This window comes from Motacilla alba, chromosome 3, assembly GCF_015832195.1.
Source record: "Motacilla alba alba isolate MOTALB_02 chromosome 3, Motacilla_alba_V1.0_pri, whole genome shotgun sequence".
Lineage (NCBI taxonomy): Eukaryota > Metazoa > Chordata > Aves > Passeriformes > Motacillidae > Motacilla > Motacilla alba.
The window spans coordinates 32,048,603-32,070,306 of record NC_052018.1 but is presented as its reverse complement, the minus strand read 5'-3'; positions in this window follow the sequence as shown (position 1 = coordinate 32,070,306).

Sequence of the window (21,704 nt, the reverse complement as noted above, 5' to 3'; positions counted from 1 at the left end):
TTCTGGTAATAGCGACTAAGGGAGAATGTAAAAGAAGGACTAACATTTCTGGTCACAGAAATACCTATCAGAAAGAAATCCAGGTTTCATAATCACTGTTAAATCTACAGCTGAGACCAATGCTACTATCTCTTTATGTGTATTATTTGCTCTAGTATCCTCATGAGAACCAAGTCACCCTCCAGCACCACCTGCTGAGAGTGCTTTGATCATGCTGTATAGAAGATGACTTCAGGTTTTTTATGGAGTCATTTTCATCTACTCTGAATGTCTTTCCCCAGAATATCACCCCCTGCTACTTGGGTTATTATGTACTTGGTAACTGGCTTCTTTTGGGACATTTTTTTTTTTTCTGTGTTACCACAACTCACTGAGATCACACTGGTGACCCATGAATGCTGTCAGAGGCAGCTCATCTTTTGTACAAAACAAAACTAAGATGTTTCTTTCAAGACCTAGGCCCTAATACAACAGTGACCCATAAGTCAAGGGTGCAGCCCTCTCCAACACACTGCAGCTGAGACATTCAGTTAAAAGAATAAGTCCATTGCAAGGCACAGAGTTTAAAACTAGAAAGTATTTGTTTTGTCTAGAAATCTCTTGGTAGCACAGAAATGGAAGCAGAATGTTGCATTTTTCTAAGGTACAAACGAATGGTGTTAGGAAGTAATGATAGGAAAACAGCTCTCTCAACAGAAATACAAGAAATATCAATGACTCAACAGTGCCATTTTTCCATTACAGGAGTAAAGATGGAATTAAAGAATGGCAGGACAAAATTCTCCAGTGTTCTTCAAAGACAGAAGTTTGAAAGAATGAATTGTGCAAGACACAATGTTTCTGAAAGGTAGATGAATCTACAGTGGGCTTCGTGTCAGATCATAGTTGAAATTCTACAACATATCTCTTTCTCATAGGTGAATTCCAAGCTGTCTGAAAACAAAGATCAAGGTAAGCATATCGATTTTAACTGCAATGTCATTTACAGTCCTCTTACCAAAAACTAAATTTGACAGGAATCTATTTTGCACTACAATCAACTGTTATTGAGATTCCTTGAGACTTTTTTATGTGCATTTATTACATATATAAGAAATTTCAATTGCTCTTTCAAGTTCACTGCATACACACTCTATTTCAGTCATTGTGTATAGAATCAATCATTTGTAGATAAAACAAGCCCACATTAAAAAACTTTTACTTATATAGTATCCTTGATTTGTCTTAGATGAAGTAAATTAAATAAACTTTGAAGTCTCCCTCAACCAAGTTGCAAGCTGAAGAGAGAAAAGGACTAAAAAAGAACATATTTTTTCTAGTTTTGCTCCAAGTTAATGTTTGGGTTTGTCCTTATTTCTTATCCTCTTTTTTCCCTTCAAATTTCAAATTATTTGTTTGCCTCACCAGAGCCAAAGTGCTTTGATCCTTTAATAACTGAATTATTTTTCTGTGTTCCTTGTTTCTCTGCCAATCATTAATTCTTCTTGTTGTGAACAGACTGCTAAAAAATTCAGGTTTTGCACAGCATAGCAATGAGGTATAATATGCTTAGCTTTTACATCCAAGAGTTTGAAGACTTCCTGATTCATCGTATGAGCCAATGAACATGTTTATCTAATGCTTTGCAAAAAGAATAATCTTGCTCTGTCTGTTGTCATTGTTTCCCTTTTGACTATCATATTCACTTGAGTACCACTGTCAAACTGACTTCTGTCAAAGCTAATCAATTCCTTGGCGATAGTATCTTTAAAAGAAACACTGCCTCTCTCTGTCATGATGATAACAATAAACTTAAGAGCTGATCCTCTTAGTGTAAACTGCCAAATCTGAGTAACTGCTCCTCAAACTTGACATGCTGGGAACACCATATGTTTCAGTCCTGTCCTGGCAGGTCTCTGCAGTTACAAGTAGTTTTCAGTTTTGTACTAGATATTTAACTCTCTTTTCTGCCCCAGTCATCGGTTTGACATCTTTCCTTTTATAGCCCTTCATCACCATTCTAAGTCTCTCACCATCTTACATTTGCTTTTTCTGTTTTGGAAAATTCCCCAGTTTCTGTACTCCTTTCTGACTCCTTTCTCAAACATAGATTCCATTTCAGATATACATGGAAGTCTCCCAGTCTCTCCCAGTCTCTAAAACCACGAGACACACTGCCTACAAGAAACGCACGAGCTTCCTCTTCTGCACGTGGTTACCTTCCAGCTTCAATTTCTGCTCCACTGAAGATCCTGCTGTCTCCAGGACCCTTTCCAAAGTCAAACATCAGGACCCTTTCTTAACAACTTTCCTTTTTTTTCTACTCTTTTTTTTCAGATATCAATTGCCATTTTAGCCTTTACTTAAATTTTATTCTGATACATATATAAAGTGAGGCCTTTTTCATTCTGCATCCTCCCATGATTTCTTCAGCAGTCTTCAAGAAGGTAATTTTTCCTGAGAAGATTCTCAAGATTCCTAAGCTGGTAATTTCCCTTTTAAAAATCCATTTTATGATCAGTCACCTGAAGCAGACCTTCAAGGACCACGAACCATCCCTTTTATAGAGATGCAAAAGCCATACAGCATGTACTTGAAAATTTGGGATCTAATATTTTTACCTGAATTTGTTATGAATCAGCAGTTTCCTCAAGGAAATTTCTATAGTTTGGGAATATTTCCCATATAATAATTATTTTTTTAAAATTTGTAGTCCTAGATGAGGAAGTCTAGAAGAGAGGAAATTTTTCCTCCTGCTTGTGTATTAAGAAAGACAAAGTTATCATGGCTGATCAGAAAGTCATTGTTTGCTATTAAGACTGAAAAAGCTGTAAGAAAAGTGTGCTCTTAGGAAAATCAAGTTACAATAGTGAAAAAATAAATGAAGGCTAGCCTAAAGAAAGAAATGTCTTTGACTTAGGGCTAAGATTTTAGGGAACATAATGTTTGTATTAGGAAGAAAATCACAGCAAGACTTTGGTTAATTCCTAAAACTGAACACAAATTCTAATGTTAAAATAAAAGAGAACAAAGAGACCATGGAAATGTTTGACAGCTCAAGGACACAAAAGCTTTGTCCAAACATGAGTCAGCTGGTATGAAAACCCACCAGTGAGGTTGGAAGCAATATAACTGCTCATGTAGAATTTACTTGGAAATATAGCTAGGAAATTGCTGTGTTTAAATTGCTTAAAGAATTAATCTTTATGTATTTACAACACTTTTATGAATTAAAGCAATCATTTCAGACATGATGCTGCAGACATACAATTAGACTACTCTGATAAATACTATTCATACACAATGATCAACTGCAGAAAAAGTGCATCTCTCAGTATATCAATCTCCATACAATTACTGTTCCACCTTTTATGTAAAAGTAATAGAAAATATCTTGATAGGGAAAGGAGGGTGATAGGTTCTAGTTGAGTATTAGACATGACATTGTTTCGAATTATTGTTTCAGTGTTTATGATACAGCTTGAAAGAAATTGGCAGACTGAATCTGCCATGCAGCTCTGTCCCTTTTAATTCAAAATAGAGAATGCCTGATGAAAAAACTTACAGTTGTTCAAGGTATTTATCAAAACCTGGAGAGTCTGACATTTTTGGTATTTTTTAATGACAGTACTAATTACAACAATGTACTTACAGAAAAAAATCCTTGGCCAGATGCTGATCTCAGGTAGTCAAGCACAAGTCTGGAGTAATCTGATTGCTCTTGAGACCATGACTCCAGATTTATGCTCACATGCCTAACAGTTCAATCCAGTCCCAAGCTGTAGTAACTAGTAAATTCCTTCTGTTTAGGTTTTTTCCCCGTTTCTGTCCATGCCTTATGGTCTGGTGTATGAAGTCCAAAAGTATGGAGGTACTTTGATGTTTTAGATGATTATCTATTTTATTATTGAATGCACTGAAAAAGGACACATCATATAAAGAAAACAAAAAATTGTCTAAGTCAAAGATTTCATTCTTATCCTTTGGGCTTGACTTCAACAAGAACAGAAGAAGACCTAGTAAACTTTGGGAATATTTTTTTTTCTTAAAACATTTTTGAAATATGTTTATTCTGCTTCAAAGACCATTTTTTTAGTTTGATATTTTAAACCAAAACATTGAATCCAATATGACTGTCCAAATACTGGAAATTTTCTGTGCTGGTAGAGAATCAGTAGAGGCAGGAATCTGGTTGTAGTCCTGTTGTTTTACAGACTCATCCTGAGTGTGTAGCCAACATCCAGCTTGCTGTGCCTGCTGCCACAATACAAATAACAAACAAGCACGGCAAAAAGAGTATAGGAAGAGATTCTTTAACACAGAGTGATTCCTCCAAAACTCATTATTTTAATAATGAACACAGCCCATCCATGACAGGCACAAGACTGAGATTTTATGCAAATAGATTAATCAGTTCTGGAACCACTCTAGCCCTGAAAATCAAATTAACAACATCCATCATGAGACATAATACAATTGCAGCAGAAAGAAAGGAGGTGTTACCTCCTTTAATAGCTGAGAAGGTTAGAAATATAGTTTATGGTTGACAATGTCCTTCTATAATACCATAGAAACAGTTGCTATTGTTTAAGTACAGACATCAAGGTTTGAGTACAAGAAGTGCTAGACAAATGTGAAAAATAATACAATTGAATAATTTAAGAAATAGCAATATTGTACATCTCACACAGTTCATCATTGATTAAGCTATAAAACTGTGTGAACAGAGACACTGAAACATTACATTTATCTTCCTAAAGATGCATCAGCTGCAAAAACTATGATTTCTGATAGAAGCATTGTAGTGAATAATTTTAACTATTCAAAGTTAAAAAGTTTAAAAAAAAAAGTTTAACTCTTTAAAAGATGTCTCTTCAGGACCTACCTGTAAGGAAGAGAAAGCCTGAATGACTCCACTGTGGTGAATAGGGATTAGACAGGCAAACTTACTTTTGGTCAGCTTATCCTAGGGATCTGCCTTACCTGGGTAGAACGGCTGCAGTTAAACAAATTCATGACTTCTAGCTAGGAAAGGGTAATAATGTCTAATTTTAGTCTAACTTCAGGTTTATGCAAATACAGCAAGCCACATAGTTACAACACACAAAAAAAAGGGATGTGCTGCCTTTTTTAAAGGCTTTCACAGATGGATGTGTGGAGATCTCTGCCTTATAATGTAGTTCTACCAGCATCAACTGCCCGTTCTTGGCATCCATTCATTTCTTAAATATTATTTTTTTCTTTTATCCCTCACCATCTAGCTGTGTTTCTGACTGAAGCAAGTCTAAGACAGCAAATCTGCCAAAAGGCTCTAGGAATTAGACAGCCATCGAGTGGACAAGACTAGTGAACCAGCATGGAAGTAGCACAGATGAAAAGAAAAAAAAATAGAAGAAGAAAAGAAAAAACAACCCCTGCTTTTCTCTCAGACTAGCGAGCCAGTCATATTCAAACTACATTTGTGGGATGACTAATGCCAGAGCAGAAGACACCATGCCTAGGCTAGAAGAGGATGAGACTGTTCAGCCTCAGTGCAGACTTATGTCAGCTTAAACGGCCCAGAAAGACCAATCTGCCTCATCTTTGCATAGCCTTTAGGAAAAATGAGCTCAACTGCCATGTCCTAGAGAAAATCATTTTTCTGTGTATAATGTAATGCCTCATAAACCGACATAACCCTTTAGGAAACCACATCAGCTGTCCCTCAGCTTCCTTTTTGTCCTTCATGTGAATGAAGACAAAACTTCTCTGTAGCAGTGGTGAGAAAATTAATATTTGAAATATCCAAATTTACTTGTTTCCCTGTATTCCAAACGTTTTATTTGGTACCACTTGCGGGAGAAGGCGGGACGGAGGGAGGGAGACAAAGAAGCAAGCTAAGGAAACAGAAGCATGTTCAGCATATTCACTCAAACTATAGGAGGCAGATGCAATTTTTTTGTTTCCTGACAGGATCTGAAGCTGTGTCTCCTCAACAACGACCTAGCTACAACATTGTAATATCTATTCTAGAGAGGTTTGTTCACAGTCTCTCCCACTGATTCTGTTCCATCTTGTATGGACTATTTAAATATTCATTAAGCCAGTGAGAAGGAAAATTACTCAGTATTAAAGCACTTTCCTGAGCACTTTCCTGGAAGGTGACAAATCTTGGCTCAAGTCCATGTTTTGATTCAGAGCAGAATTAAGAATCAAGGTCTCTCTCAGGAATGTACTCTAAGCAGGTTGCACTTACTGTTTTTTTTTTTTATTGTCTTAGAGAATATTTAGCCTCTATAAAGTGGCAGAGAGTCAGTGGAAGGTGTTGTACACAGTAGCTAAGACATCCTGAAATCTGCAAATTTAAATCTCCAGGGGAGGGGGCTTGTGTGAACATGAGATGAAAAGGCCAATTTCTTCAGCTAGAGGGCATGCAACCACAGTGTAACCAGTTTTTCCTCAGTCACAAATTCAATTTTGCAATTATATCTATACATGCTGCTTTGCAGTTTATATCAGAGTTCAGCCCTCCAACAGAAAGCAGCAAGTAATTTTCTGATGGCAGTTGAGAAAACAAGAGGTCAGGCTGCAATGCTGTTACTCGAGTGTCCAAGATTTCACAAGAAAAAAGACTTAAATTTTATCTCGTGGTGTTTGAATTTCTGAGGAAATGAGTGGTAGAAGCAGTGCAAAGAAAAGGTCCCATTTCACTTAAAGGCCTATCAAGTGGAAAGGTTGTTAATAATCTGTTTCTGCTCATCTGCAGTAAATGTTAATACAGTGCTGCTGGTAAAAGCTGACTCTGTCTGCTATCAGCAAGTGTGAGGGCAAAACTGAAGACAACACATATGTTAGTCAGAGGCTATGGAGGGATAAAAGAGCAGATTACTTGCCATAGCTACCATGTCCCTGAAAGCTAAAAGAAGACCTTAGAAAAGAACCCCAGCATTTCAGCTCACGGAAGAAATGAGATCTGTTTTTTCCTCAGTATCTTCCTTCAGAAAAAAAGACAAAATTATAAGGAACAAGAATGCACTATTTTAGATGTTGATATTCTGAAACATCAAATATTTTATTTATTTAAGTTGCAGCAATTTTTTACTATTCTAAATGTCTATGATAGTCCTGACTGAAAAGTAATTTAGGATCCCTTAGAAATTATATATTTAAAAAAAAAAAAACAAGCCCACACAGACTCTCCCCCAGAAAACCAAACAAATACAAAACCACAAAAAAAATTATCCCTTGAAATTCTATTTATCTGAACAGTAAGTCACATTTCATAGCATTCAGCCAGATTACAGCAGAAGACCTGAGGGTAAGAATCTTTGCATTCTTCCCCTTGCCTCAGTGCATAAGCTTGGAAGGCAAGGAGTTCCACTATGTCAGCAGAGGGACACTGCAGCGCCAGCCTTACAGAGACAGAAGAAGGAAAATGAGGTCAGTTATGCAGAAAACATCACCATCGCCAGGTCTAGCACTGCCCACAGGGGATTCTGCCTCCACCCGAGCTCAAAGACACCCAGACAAACACAGCCTTCCTTCCAGCCTGCCTGTCCCACTGCCCCCCCAACCTCCTCCTCCAGCACCGCAACGTATTCTGTGCCCTGAAAAAAACCTTGCAGGACATCCCTGACTTGAGGTTGCTGCTTAAGTACTGACTGCTCCAGGGTCTTGACAATGAGAATCAAGAGGTGGGACAGCAATTTGACTGGTTTCTCAACCTGTGCATAAATTAGAGAAAAAAATTGCCTTTCATTGGTGTAGAAGGCTTTGCTTTCCTAGCTAGGTTTTTTTTATACTCGATGTTCATCACTTGGTGGTAGTTTTTAGGATTTTTGCCTGTGTTTTCAAGAAAACAAAAGCATTTCTGTATCATGCATTTTAAGATTTTTTTTTTGTTCAAGAACAGCATCTCTGAATGTAAGACCTGAATTTGCTCTCTCATATATTTCTCTTGAAGAAAAAACCTCTCTGTAAATTGGAATTGTATTTACTATATCAATGATATATGATAAAAAGATTCATTATTAAAAATAAATGTTTATTCCCATCAGTTGTAAGTTCAGAAACAGCAGATCTGATGAAATATTCCTTCAATCTACTGCACATGAGCAATAGTGTGCACCCATGGACACACAGATTATATATTGCTCAGACAAAGAGCCCAAAGTCTCTGGAATGCAGACAGCACACTGGCACGGGAGAGTTCCAATCCCTACACTAAGTGCAAGATGTGTGCTTTAAATGGCTATGCTTGCCTCATGAGTTACTTAGATTTTTCTTTCTTGATGCATAAAAAAAATTATTTTGTCATCAACAGACAGAGCCTGCAGTAAATGAGCATTACAGCAATTTTACTCTTTCTTGCTGACAGGAGGTCTCTACTGAAACCTTCTGAACTGTATTAATGAGTTGGAAAAGGATGATTTGCACTTCCAGTACTCCAGCATTTTACTACTGAAGTTCCACAGAGGCTGAATCTTGCTGAGGGTTCAAAAGTGTCCAGCTGCCAGCTGGAACCCTGCTAAATGCACACCATCAGAGCAAAGTTTTACAAAAGTTGCCTTAGAACATGAATGTGTTGCAGTGAGCTCCAAACATAAATTAAATTCAAGGCAATTTTTAATAATTTATGTAAATAGGAAAATAACATCTAGTTTTAGAAGTCCTTGTCTTGCTTAGGAAAATAAATTCAGGAGAAAAGGACACATCAAATTATAATTACAGCAACATGAATTTATTTCAATGAAATCTAACCCTAGTATTTTTCTGGCACTAAGTAAAGCAAGTTTTAACTTTAGGTATTCTCTTCATAAAGTAAGCTGAATGTCAGTGCATTAACCTAGGCTAAAGAATTAGTTTAAAAGAGCCCTGACAACCACATCTACAGCGACAGGTCATGAAGACCCATACAGATCATATTCAAGGGCAGAATGCAGTTTCTGAATTATTTTTAAATTACCTTAGAAGCTAGTCACCATATAGAGAACTCACAAAAAATGACAAGTTTGGCAAATTGTTGCAAAAGTTACCCCTCTATTTTATTCTGTAGCTTATGCAGTTATCATTTCTAAAGTTCCATACTATCTAAAGGTTTTTGAAGACATAGTCCATTAACTGCACAAAATAGACTTTTGTCAACATTTAAATATTATTCTCAACGTTTATAATTATAAATATAAACCATGATATATTAATCTGTATGTACCCACACAATTAAAAATAGAGATTTGGCTTTTGTTTTGTCAAATCACTGACAACTAAATGGCATGTGGATATGCAGAGATGAATAGGATGGGATTAATGAATTTATTTATTTATAATGCAGGGGTTTTAGTTACCAAAGCACATAACCATTCTTAAAAAATGGTTTAAAAACTCCAAATATGGACAAATATGACAATTTTGTTTTCTGTTGAGGAGCACAGACAACAGAGGCAGCATGCCTTGGAAGGCTTCACTAATTAATGAGAAGACATCATTCCATTATGTCCACTCTCAAGACCCCAGGAGCAGTAGCCATAGTAGCACCACATTCAAACTCTATTGGCCATGGAGCGCATGCAACCACATCTCCAGCAGCTTCAGCCTCCAGGGCATTTGAGGGAACAGACAGAACTGATCTGTGTAGCATCTGAAGGGTGCACTCTGCAACTGATTCTTCCTTTATCCATCAAAGGTCAAAATACTGTTGACAGAACAGAGAAAGGCTGAAGGGCTTCTGACTTTATCACAGAATTATAGAATAGTTTGGGTCAGAAGGGACCTTAAACATCATCTAGCTTCATCCCTCTTGGCACAGATAGGGACACCTGCCACTAACCCAGGTTGCTCAGTGCCCCAGCCAACCTGGCCTTGACCACTTCCAGCAATGGGAAAGCCACAGCATCTCTGGGCAACCTGTGCCAGTGCCTCACTTACCTCACAGTAAAGAATTTCTTCCTAATATCTCATCTAAACCAGTCCTCTTTGAATTTCTTATTCAGTACCCTACCACTACATGCCCGTGTAAAAAATCCCTCTCCAGCTTTTTTTTTTAGCCCCCTTCAGGTACTGGAAGGCTGCTGTATGTTTTCCCTGGAGTGTTTTCTTCTCCTGGTTGAACAGCCTGAACTTTCTCATCCTGTCTTTATGGGGAAGTGCTCCAGCCCTCTGATCATCTTCATGGCCCTCCACTCGCTTCAACAGGTCCTTGTCCTTACACTGGGGTCCCAGAACTGGAAGCAGCACTGGCCGTAGGATCTCACCACAGAGGAGTAGAGGGGCAGAATCCCCTCCTTCAATCAGCTGGCCACGCTGCTTTGGATGCAGCCCAGGAAAGCCCAGCTGGCTTTCCAAACTACAAATGCACATTGCTGGGTCATGTTGAGCTCATATTGATACTTACTTTTTATTAACCAGTGATATATTTCATAAGTACTTAATCTCATTTAGACTCTGATCATTTTTACTGTCATTATAACTGAGCCACTAAAGGCAAGCTTGCATGGCAGCTAACGTCAGCAGTAGTCATGGCAGCAGTGCACTTCCATTCCAGGAAGGGAGCCCGAATCACAGTTCAAGATACCAAGCAGAACAGTGAGGGTATGCTTAAATTCCTGACACTTGGAACTTGCCTGCTATACAGGGGAAAAGAAACCATATATGTTTGGCTCCCCTGTCAAGTAATCACAACCAAAGTACAGATATCAACTTTCTAAACTCTAAACTTGTTTCTGAAATGGAAATTTCATGGTTGTATGTTTTTTGTAGACATCTGTCTATAACTATCTACATTAGCTGCTAGATAGCCCCTGATACTACAAAAATAAAGGGTCTCAGAAAAATTAGGCCACTTTTTCCATGGTTTCAGCTTTATCAGCATCATAGTCTTTGCATTTTTCCATTTTCATACAAAAGCTTAGGAAAAAAGTTGACATTGTACTGGAATATACAAAATATATACAATGTGCAAAACACTTGAAGTAATCCCTTCTCTCTGATTCACATTAGAAAGGACTCATCTCTTTAATTTCAGGCATTGTTCTTCAAGAAAGTTGTGGACCAGCTGAGCAGAATCCTTAGAACAATGAAAGCTTGTAGGGTCATTTATAAAGAAATGTTTGTAGGGTCATTTAAATTAAAGCATGCCAAAGAGCCCTGCAACATTATTCAAATACATGAAAGGCTGCTGAAAGCAGAAATAAAATAATTAACCATGCCAGTGGTGGAGTGTGGAAGAAGTAATTGATTTGAATTAGCATGAATGATTATATTAAATACAAGCAAAAATTTTCTTATGTTAAGTGTGGAATCAACCTGGATAAGCTTTTGAGGCTCTGGCAATAGAGATTCTTGAGAACTGCTTAAACAAACATCTGACAAGAATGACCAAGACTCAGTCAATCTTGTCACAGAGCAGAAGAACCCACTGAGAGTCTCATGGGCTCCTTGCTGCTCCTGTGCTGTGGCGCCCATACAGATAAGAGTGTTCCTCCACACAGCAATTTTGGGAGGAAATGCAACCTCAGCTGTCATGTTTAAATTAATTTGTAATTGTTATATGTAGTTCTTCCTTCTCTGCTGGAAGACAAAGCTTGAAAACAACTTCGTATCTTTTCTGTATTGAAAAAAATCTGCGATCACAATCAATCGGAAAGAACCATAATATTTCATCTATTTATCTATTTTATATTTTAGAGTTTTTGATTCCTATCAGCTCACTTTTGACATCTCAAAGTTAGATAAGCACTATAAGGCTCCTTCTTTAAGATGCAAGACATCTCTTAAAGTGAATTCACCCGACTCTTACTGCCCAAATTAAACAAGGTGCTTTGTTTACTGTGTATGTCTGTCTCTTGGCAGCACAGGGAGCTTCATCAACTAAACAAGTATTTCTGTGGATTGCCAAGATAAGCCTCAAAGCAAATGAAGAGATTTTGAAAGGAAAAAATAGCAATCCTAAAGTGGAAATGGCAACCGCATCTCAATTCATATCACACTACTCATTAAATAGCACCAGAGTAAATGATCAAATCTGCTTTAGGGGTCATGCGGAGAGGGTACTGCTTCTTCCATATATCTAGTTATATTTGCAATGTTTTACAACTTGACAGGGATTGTTTGAAGGAGGTTGTGATGTTATGAGTCAGTACATTCAAATCAGATGGACTGTTAAAAGAGGAGCATCCAGAAGGCAGACATGCAAAACAATTTCTCTCTAAAACCAAGATATGATTGCTTCTTTAGCTCTGGGGCTGGATTCAAAAGGCTAACCCTCCAGCCATGGCACTCCATTGTCCTCTGCAGGATGTGGTACTTCCGTGTGACTTTGACTAGAAAACATTCCTGATTTCAACAAGGTTGACAAAGTCCTTTAAATTGCTTTCAACATTTCATAACAAAACTAAGCCAATGTACATTTGAATGTAAACACTAGTTTGAAGAAAAGTTCCAAATGGTAACGCTTATGGATTACAGGGAAATCTTAGGCCTGATACCAGTAAAGAGATTTCTAATTAGGCTCTATGAAGAAGGAAGACATACATTTATATTTGTTAGATTTTTATTATAGTGCTGTAATATTAGTTACCTTACTTTAATAGTAACCTCACGTTGAAGCTGAATACATAATTTTAAAAAAACAAATTAGTACAAGTTATGTTTTGCAGCGCAGATATTATTAAATCAAATTTCATTGTGTGAGAATGTGGGCACACACACAAATCAGTCTTTCACAAGTTATAACTGATGTTACACACAATATGCAATTAACATAATTACTTTCCCTAGGGCATGGAAAAATAAAATATATTTCCTAATTTTTCTTACTGCTTTGAAAAGTTATCATAAATACTGTTAAATAAAATTTAGTTTTGGTTTGGATGCTCTAATATTTTTTATGACATGAGCTCTAAATTAATTCCAAAATCAAAACACAAACCAGCAGGGAGCTGCAGCTGATAGGCAAAGATCTGCTCAGTGCATGACAAATTAATTAACAACATTTTAAGTGTGCCCCTGCCACTGGATACAGTGTTAAATAAAGGTCCCACCCAACATAAAGGTAGAACAGATGAAAACAACTTCACCATTTGGAAGGGTCAGTGGAAGAAATTAAGTGGCTGTAAATACAGATTGTATTCCAGTAATATGTATATCCTTGAAAAAAAGCATTTCTTTCCTTCATAAAGTCTGAAGATACTCAAAATTTCACTGGAAAAGATACTGGACAATCTGCTCTTTTTAACCCTTTGTGGGCAGACTGGATGAGCCCCACAGGTGCCTTCCTACCCCAGCCATACTGTCCTTATGCCATTCTGTGAACAGGCAGGTCAACCAAGAAAGCACAGACAGTTACTGCAATGTAATAACATGAGAAAACCTCTCCTTTTTCTGGAAAGTTCACTTTCCTTTGGAAAAATATCATTAATTTGCTCAGCTATACAGTACTATCACCCCAAATCTCATGCCTGCAGATAAACTAGTTGTCCCAGAGGGGATTAAATCACAAAGAACAAAACCCAACACATCACAGACAATCCTCTCAACACTACAAGAGAAATATATATACCTGAGAAAAATGAAAGTAGAATTCTCTTCCAGTTTTATTACCTCAAAAACTGATATCTGTTATAGCCTAACCATTCAAGATCCCTCTATAAAATAGGTGGGATTAAGGCATCTGTAGTGGATGATAACTTTACCAACTTAAAAAGGCTCTTAGGAGACTGATGACTTGTTTAAACTGAACACTTAAATTTTAGATAGCAGAGGTTATGAGACACGAATGTCATTGGGAGAGAAATTTGCACAGAAAACAATAATCTTAGGTGAATGTTAGAAATGTGGTGTTAGTTGGAGAGAAGCCAGTCAAACAGATATCTTATAATAGATTTTTTATGTGTTCAAACCTCCACACAGATTTATCATCTCTCTTCATAATTAATTAGACCTGAGTAATTCTTCTGCAACAGGCGTTTTTTTAATTGAGACTAAGTCCCTGCTTGGAGAAGTACACAGTAAGAATTCCCCAGGACAATACTTTTGCAGAGTTGGAGATGCATTTTCACCATTGTATTGTTGGAATGCTTCTGTTGCTGCTCACATGTGTTCAGAGCAACAGCACAGCCTGTGTGTTCCAAGGCAGACCTGGGCAGACACAGAAGAGCACGTGCCCGTCCCCAGGAAAGCTTTAGAGAGATCAAGAAGGATTTGCTGTGAGAGCATCTCCCCAGTACACGCTGCTCTATAACACTTCTCAAGGTACAGTACCTTCCTTGTGTGTTCAGTGATTTCCTCTGAACAGATCTGGACAGCCTCATGAAATGCATCAGGCTCCCTATCTCTTTGTTCCACCATCTAGCATCTCCTTTAAATGAATGTCCCTTTCCGCCCTCTTCCTGTCATTCTTTCCAGCTGTAAAGGCAGGTCCTTCCACCACTGTCAGCCTGCAGAATATTACCCTTAGGACAAAAGAAAACCTATGAAACCTGAAGACTTTCTCTGAGGAGTGACAGCAACACTACTAGGTCTGACTCATCATTCACAATTGTGGGGATCTGGGAAGAATTTACATGCATTTGGTTATGATATTTCTGCAAATTACTACCATGTTTGTAAGTAGAGTATCAGTATTAAAATTAAAAATATATTTCTTATGTCCATCATTTCTATGTGCTGTTCACTGGAGCAGTGCTTCTAGCCCCAAAGACTGCAGTTTGAGGAGAGTCCTGGTGGAGAGGGATGTAACACCTGTGACAGTGGTGCACAGGGGATCTCAAGGAAAGCACACTAAAAACTCAGAAGCAGTCTGCAATACAAAAGAAGACATGGAGGTGTCAGTGCTTTCATACCTTTTCCTGAGACAAGTCTTGAGAAGTTTTAAGCACACTGATTAGGGGCAACTATCTGGACCTCCAGTGCCTACCTCTACTTCCCTTGAGTGCTACATTGATTTTAAGGGCCACTGTAAAGGATTAAAAGTTCTATGTGTCAAGAGTACAACCTGACCCTGCTGCACTGCATTAACTAGCAATTACAGAACACAACACACTCAATGGACAAGCAACCAAAATGTAAGAGAAAGATTTGTCTGGGTGATAAAATTCAACATTCAAATCATGCTCCAGGGATCTCTGTGGGTCATAGTCTAATAAAATGGGAAAAGTCAGCTTCACCTTTTTTTCAGTCATGTTTTGCAGGTGCCTCACAGCAGGAATGGAGAGCAAAGACTCTGGTTCCTATTAGAAACCAATCCTAAATGCAGTCTTGTGGCTGGCAGTTCTTGGGCTACATGTCAGCTGCAGCAGCTGGGCAGGAACTGGAGCACAAGGCAATAAAGGATTGATGCTGAAGGAGAGTAGTTTGCTGTCATCCACCACTGTAAGAGACAGAGCCTTTTTTTCTGATGGGTATCATCAAAACTGAACAAAATCTTCCTCAGACCCCAGGCTTTTTTCCAGAGACGTGCAGGCAAAGAATCTAGTTGCACGCCCAGTTGGGCACCTAATACTCTATAAGTGAATTTCATGCACAATAAGTTTTGATTAGGATTTCAGCAGACGTGCACAGTGTAGTACCATTCCGAATAGATACAACAATGGGGAAAAAGGAAAAAGGACTGCTTAGAAAGGGCAGAGCCAGTGCTGATTTTTCTCCTGGCTTCTGCACAGCTTGTCTTGAATAGGAACCCCTCCAGGGAGGCTGTGAACTTGCAGTATCTCCCCAACAATGGGTGCTTTCAGGTGTGGGAAAGAGTAGAGAAGGAGGGACAGAGTGAAACTAGAATGGTACTGCAGATTCCTTCTTTCACTGTGGCACAGTGAAAATTGTTCCAGAGAGAAAATGATGATGAAAAATGGAAAGTCATTCCATACAGGATTTCTGCACTTGTGAAACTTCTATCAGTTCTACTTCATTCACAAAGTGAAACGAATCACCGTGGCAAAAATGAAATTAAACCATATCAGAGTCTAATTCTGCCACGCACCATGAGTCAGTATCCATTACACATGGCACTCCTTCCCTCTGATGGTGAATGGATGCAATAGGACTGTCTCACAGAATTACTTTCCCACTGCCCAGCAAATTCTCCACTGTATCACTGAAGCTCAGGTGGGCTCTCCAGAGGTTTAAACTACTTCTCATTGCTGCACAAAACACAACAAACTGCTCGTACCATTGAGAACTTTCACCCGTTACTTCCAGCACAGAGTTTCCATTTTCTCAGAAATGACCACATTTTCCTTTGGTGTAAATATTCTTATTTTAATATCTGACCAAAAGCAAGTACAAAAATCAGGACAATTGGGAAAATATTTTCAAATGAACATGCCTTTAAAATGGATGCGCTGTTGAAAATTTTTTTTTCCTTTTTTTTTTGGTGAAACAAAGATGTTCAAGACAAGGCATTCCAAGTAGCTCTTCCAATCTGATTGCTCTTCCAGGGATCTTTAAATATGCTTCTCCTGAACTGTTCTCTTGCAGTACTGCTGGACTGCACAATACTGACAACTACAATTTCTAATAAGTCAACTAGGGTTTTTAAAATCATATTGATTGCAATTAGATTGTTTTAGAAGAAATCATTGTAAAGTGCTATTTCTAAACAGTAGAGAATATATTTTAAATATTCTTGAGTACAAGTTGTGTTGATTTACCATTGGTTACTATACTTTGTAAAACAGTCATATCCTAAGGATTTTTAATTTCTTTTTCTCTCAAGTAACAAAATTGGTAATGTTACTTACGTAATGAGTTAAATATTTTATCACCCCTTACATTTTAAATATGTACAGCCTTATTTTAAAATATCATTCACTCTCCATTGGTATAATCTTTCTGCTTTGTATTTGCCTGCCAGCTATTCATTAGCACTGTCAAAATACCCAGGTACATTTAAGTGATTTGGAGTATTTAGTGATTTGGAGAACATTGCAATTTTCTGCATCTACCTGGAGGCATTCAAAATAGATGTGACTATCAGCAGTTACAAAACTCAGTCATCTGAAAACATGCCCATGGTTAGGAATACAAGGCCAAGTGTCACTTAGCAAATTTAGAAAAAATTACCATAGCTGGCTACTTCATGTTCATATAGCATACAATTTGCTGAACATAGATAAAAAGAGGTATTTGGAATGCAAAGCATTGGACTTCTTGGTTACAGTGAAAATCAAAGGTATATCCACAGAACTTCCGCTCACTCTCCCTCTACAATTCAGTGTTTTACCCTAGTCATGCAACATGAATTTGGCTTCATATAGAAAGGATTGTTAACATCACCCAGACTTTAAGCAGAATGAGATCCACATCTCAAAAGTGAGGCTCAGAAAAGCCCGGTGTCCTCTGTTTTAGTGCAGAAGTCTCTTGCTGCCTTCTGGCTCCAGCACTTCCAATGCAAAATCGACATCATGCAGACCAGCCTACATGGTAAAGCTTACAAAACTCTAACTTCCTGAAGCACTAAACTCACTCATAATGTTCCTCACTGAAATGTAATATAGGACCAAGCCTACTCCTTATGGTGTTGAGCCTAATTGCAGACGCTCCCCAAATGCTATGTGGCATCAGGAAAAATTGATGGCATTAAAATAGATCACAATAGAACTAGGTTGAGGGGAGAGGAAAACAGAAGGAAAACAGGCCTTTTTTGAAATTTGTATCTCATTGTAAACATGGCAGGGTGTGCCAGTATGCTGGGTAATACACAATGTGATCACATTAATTCTAATTTTTATTTTCATAATCTTTATATTCTTTGATGAATTTTTAGGCAGCTTAACTTTACTACTATGAATATTTCTTGGAAAACAACATAAAATAATATTTAATTTACAGTTCTTGTGGTAGACATTCTAGTCTGTTTTGAAAAGCGAAACAATAATTCCATCTTTATTATAAAACACAAAGAACACTTAACCACAACAAAACAGCATCGTATTTCAAGTGAGGAAAAGAAAAAAGATGCCTAATAAGTTGATAAGTACTTTTGAGCAATGAATTCCTTTTGAGCAATGAATATTTTTGAAGTGTTGCAATCCATTCAAAAATCTACTTTTAAACATGAATAAGTAAAACTCAGATATAGTCTTCAATAGAAATAATTTCTGAGCTCTCGCAGTAACCATTTCAACACATAATAGGCAATCACACTTCTGACATGAGGCTTTCTCCTGAAGTGTTTTGCTAATCAAGTTGCTGTCCTGCTGAGCATGGTGAGCATTAAGGCTATAACACACTTTCCACATGTCCTGAGAATGGGACCCTGCCTTATTCTCTAAACTAGGGCAAAGCCTATACATTTTGACAAAAGTCTGAGGATTTTGTTTCATTTGTTCTCTGTTCAAATAACGTCCTCCTTCAAAAGCAATCTTGGGAACTTCTTTGTTACTATACACAAGGGTAATACTCAGCATGGTTAAGGATGGCAAAACACACTTTTAAATTCTAGTTCATGATTTTGGGAAAATGCAAGGAACATTACGTTTTAACAACTTCCACTGAGTTAGTTGAATTAACAATGACTGAAGAGGCTTAGATATGAATCTAAATCAAATTTTATCTGGTAATAATGTGATGATTGTGGCAATGAAGAATGTGCTAGAAAGTTTGCTAATAAATGTAGAAATATTTCTTCAGAGAATCTTGAAAAATTTTTGTTTCATTAAAACCATTTCAGCATCCTTGATAAAAATATGACACTATCCTTACAACATTTTAATTTTCTTACTTATGTGATTTCTGCTTTGTCTGACCAGCCATAGACAAGATATACCAAAAAAAGATAATAGCATTCAAACTTAAAACCTGACGTTTACTTAGTTTAATTAAGTATAAAAAGCAAGTTATAGTTATTTAAATTTTCTGAAAGCTTGTGCATTGTATCTCACAAAAAAAAAACCTCTACTCTCCACAGGAAAAAAAAATCTAAAATACCTACCAATAACATGTGAACCCTTGTTGCAGTTCGTGGTTATTTCATTCAGTAATTGTTAAATGGTTCATACTGTAATCCTCCCACGTTTTATCCCCCAAGTTGGTCTATATCCCCCCCAGCTGATTTTTTCCCTAAGTTGTACCCTCCCTTAAAGCTGCTCCTCAACCTATTCCCCTACCTTTATTCTAGTCCTTTCCCTGCCTAACAATGCAACCCTGCCTCTTTTTCCTGAATGTTCCCTGCCACTCATCTCCTGGGCCAATCCCTGATTTAAACACCCACTTGAAAATCACCGAATCCACGACACTCCCATTGGCCCATGTGCCTTTTCCCTTCTCCTCCCCCTATCCCGATTGGTCCCACAGTGTTGATGTAATCCCCTTGCTCCACCCTTGAAATCCTTCTATTGGTTGATTTTCTGTATCCACCCCCTGTTTTGTGACTGTATTTAACCTCTTGTAGTGAGGTGCTTGGTGTTCTTTTTCCTTATCTCTTCATGGGGATTAGCTTTCTCTGTGGAGCCTCAAGACAAAAGAGCCTCAAGACAAAAGAGCCTCCTCCGTTGCCTCGTCCTTGCTGTGGCTATGGCAGCATGCACTGTAGAGCTTGCAGCTCTTCAGGTTCAGCTGTGGGCAAACCCCAGTCCCCAGGTGTTGCCCACTCCTGTCATGGCTACCAGAGTGTACAGAGCTAGCCCAAGTTCCAGTGGGCTACGCAAGCCCTCTGGGTTCATCTTGTGTTTAGTCCATGTTTATATGTTTGGCGTTTATGTCATGATAACATCAGAAAGATTCTGAGAACTTGCCCTTAATGAAAGAAAGATTTGAAGTATTGTTTTTGGGTTTTTTTTGTTTAGATTAAAGTTTGGGGATGGGACCGGGAATTGGAAGTAGATCATCTTTAAGGTCCCCTTTCAACCCAGACCATTGTATGGTTCTATGAATTTAGAAGCAGAAACAAATAATTTTGCTAAGCTTTTCTGATGGTGGTTGGATTTCGTTTATATCAGTAAATGTTCATTAAGCGCCTCTAAAATACAGTGGAACACATTTGTGTCGAGAGTTGGAGAGATAATTACACACTTTAAACACAAACTGCCAACACAGTGATAATTGCTTGCCTTCCCAGGTTTCCAGTCAGTGGTGGCAAGAATATATATTTACCAAATAATGGTATGTTACCTGGGATTTTCATTGGTTAATGTAATGGTTGGAGACATTGCTGTGAGTTTTGTTGTCCCCAGTTCATAACCTAAGGTTCTAAATAATAATCTATGGCAATTCTTTCAAAACAAGTATATGCTTTTGTAGATTGAGGGTGGAGGTTTGATGCCAGAGGAAAAAGGGTTCTCAGTGGCATTTACATAAAAAATGAGATTCACAGTTTCTTCTAATTATATACTTTATCAAAAGCTCTAGCTCCTCTTGGTAAAACCCGGCTTCATTTTCACATTGATGTCCCTCATCTCTGTTGCTGAATACAGCTTTTTCTCTCACAAATACAAATTCTAAATTAGGGTGAACATTCTTATCTGCACAAGGGAAATTAACATGCATCACAGTTTTCCAGTTTTTTTGGAAGCTAGCAAGGTCCCTGCTGAGTTGTGTAGGCTAAAGTGGCATATTTAGCCAATCAAAGGGAATTACAAAAGTCCAAATGCACCAACGCACTCTGATTCTTTCTGGAACAAGAGATTAACATTATATGCAATGCTTATTTGTGAATGCATATTTAGAAGAAAAGGGGTTTTGTCTTTATTTTAAAAGCTGTGTTGTATTCTGGGTCCCTAAAAGTTTGCCAAGACTAAATTGCCAAGTGAGTTTCTTAGAGGTTCACCTGTGAGTAGAGGGGTGAAGGACGCAGTTCAGTTGAGCTGATTGCTATCTTGTTACATTTTATTCAGGATTCTAAGATGCTCAGAAAGCTGATGCAATCCAAGGCCTTTGGGGTATTTGCATGTTACTGGAGCTGTAGGTACAAGAGTGTGGACAGTTGTATTTGGGCCAAGGTGTCGCAGGAGTTTAAACTATAGTGCGTGAAAAAGATCACTTTTGAACCCAAGAGTTAATAGACCCTCATGTAACAAGAACCACAATAATTATTCTAGGTCATGTATTTATTGCCATGCTAACAGATTCAAAATGTCCTTCTCTTGTTTTTGTTCAGAATTGCCTCTGGCACAAAATGACAGGTTCCTCAGAATGTGCAACCATTTCTCATTTGTTCTGGCTTTACGTTTGTCCCAAAACATCCCTATTTGGACCTAGAGGCTGCAGCTAATAAATTGGATGTTTTGCCCAAACCATTCTTCACCAGTTAAGTTAGGCAACAGTCAGGCTCCTAAAACATGGTGGCCCAGAGTGGCATATGTCTATACAGTTGGATGTTTAACTCACCAAAAGTGTGAAATGATCCAAAGCATCAAATGGAAATGTTGCTTGACCTGCGATAACTCCCAGACTAAGTCGGAAATTATTTGGTGAGACCATAGGTAGTGAGGCCAAAATTATGCTAAGGGCCTGTCTAAGCCCTGTTGCAGGAGGTGTAATCCTATCCAGTGCCTGGGAATTCCTGATTCAGGTACCATTCAATTTACTGGTACACAGGGTCAGACACATTTTCTGAAGGAATTAACGATATTTGCCCAATAGGCAACTGTCAAAATCCAGTTATTAAAAGGTTATTAGAAATGTCTCTGCCCAAATTAACGTGCAAACAAGACCATATGCCAATGTCAATAGTACTGTTTTTATTTGATTGTAAATATGAGAAAGAAAGGAAAAGAGAGAATGAGAGAAATAGGAAAGAGGTATTGGGACAGAAA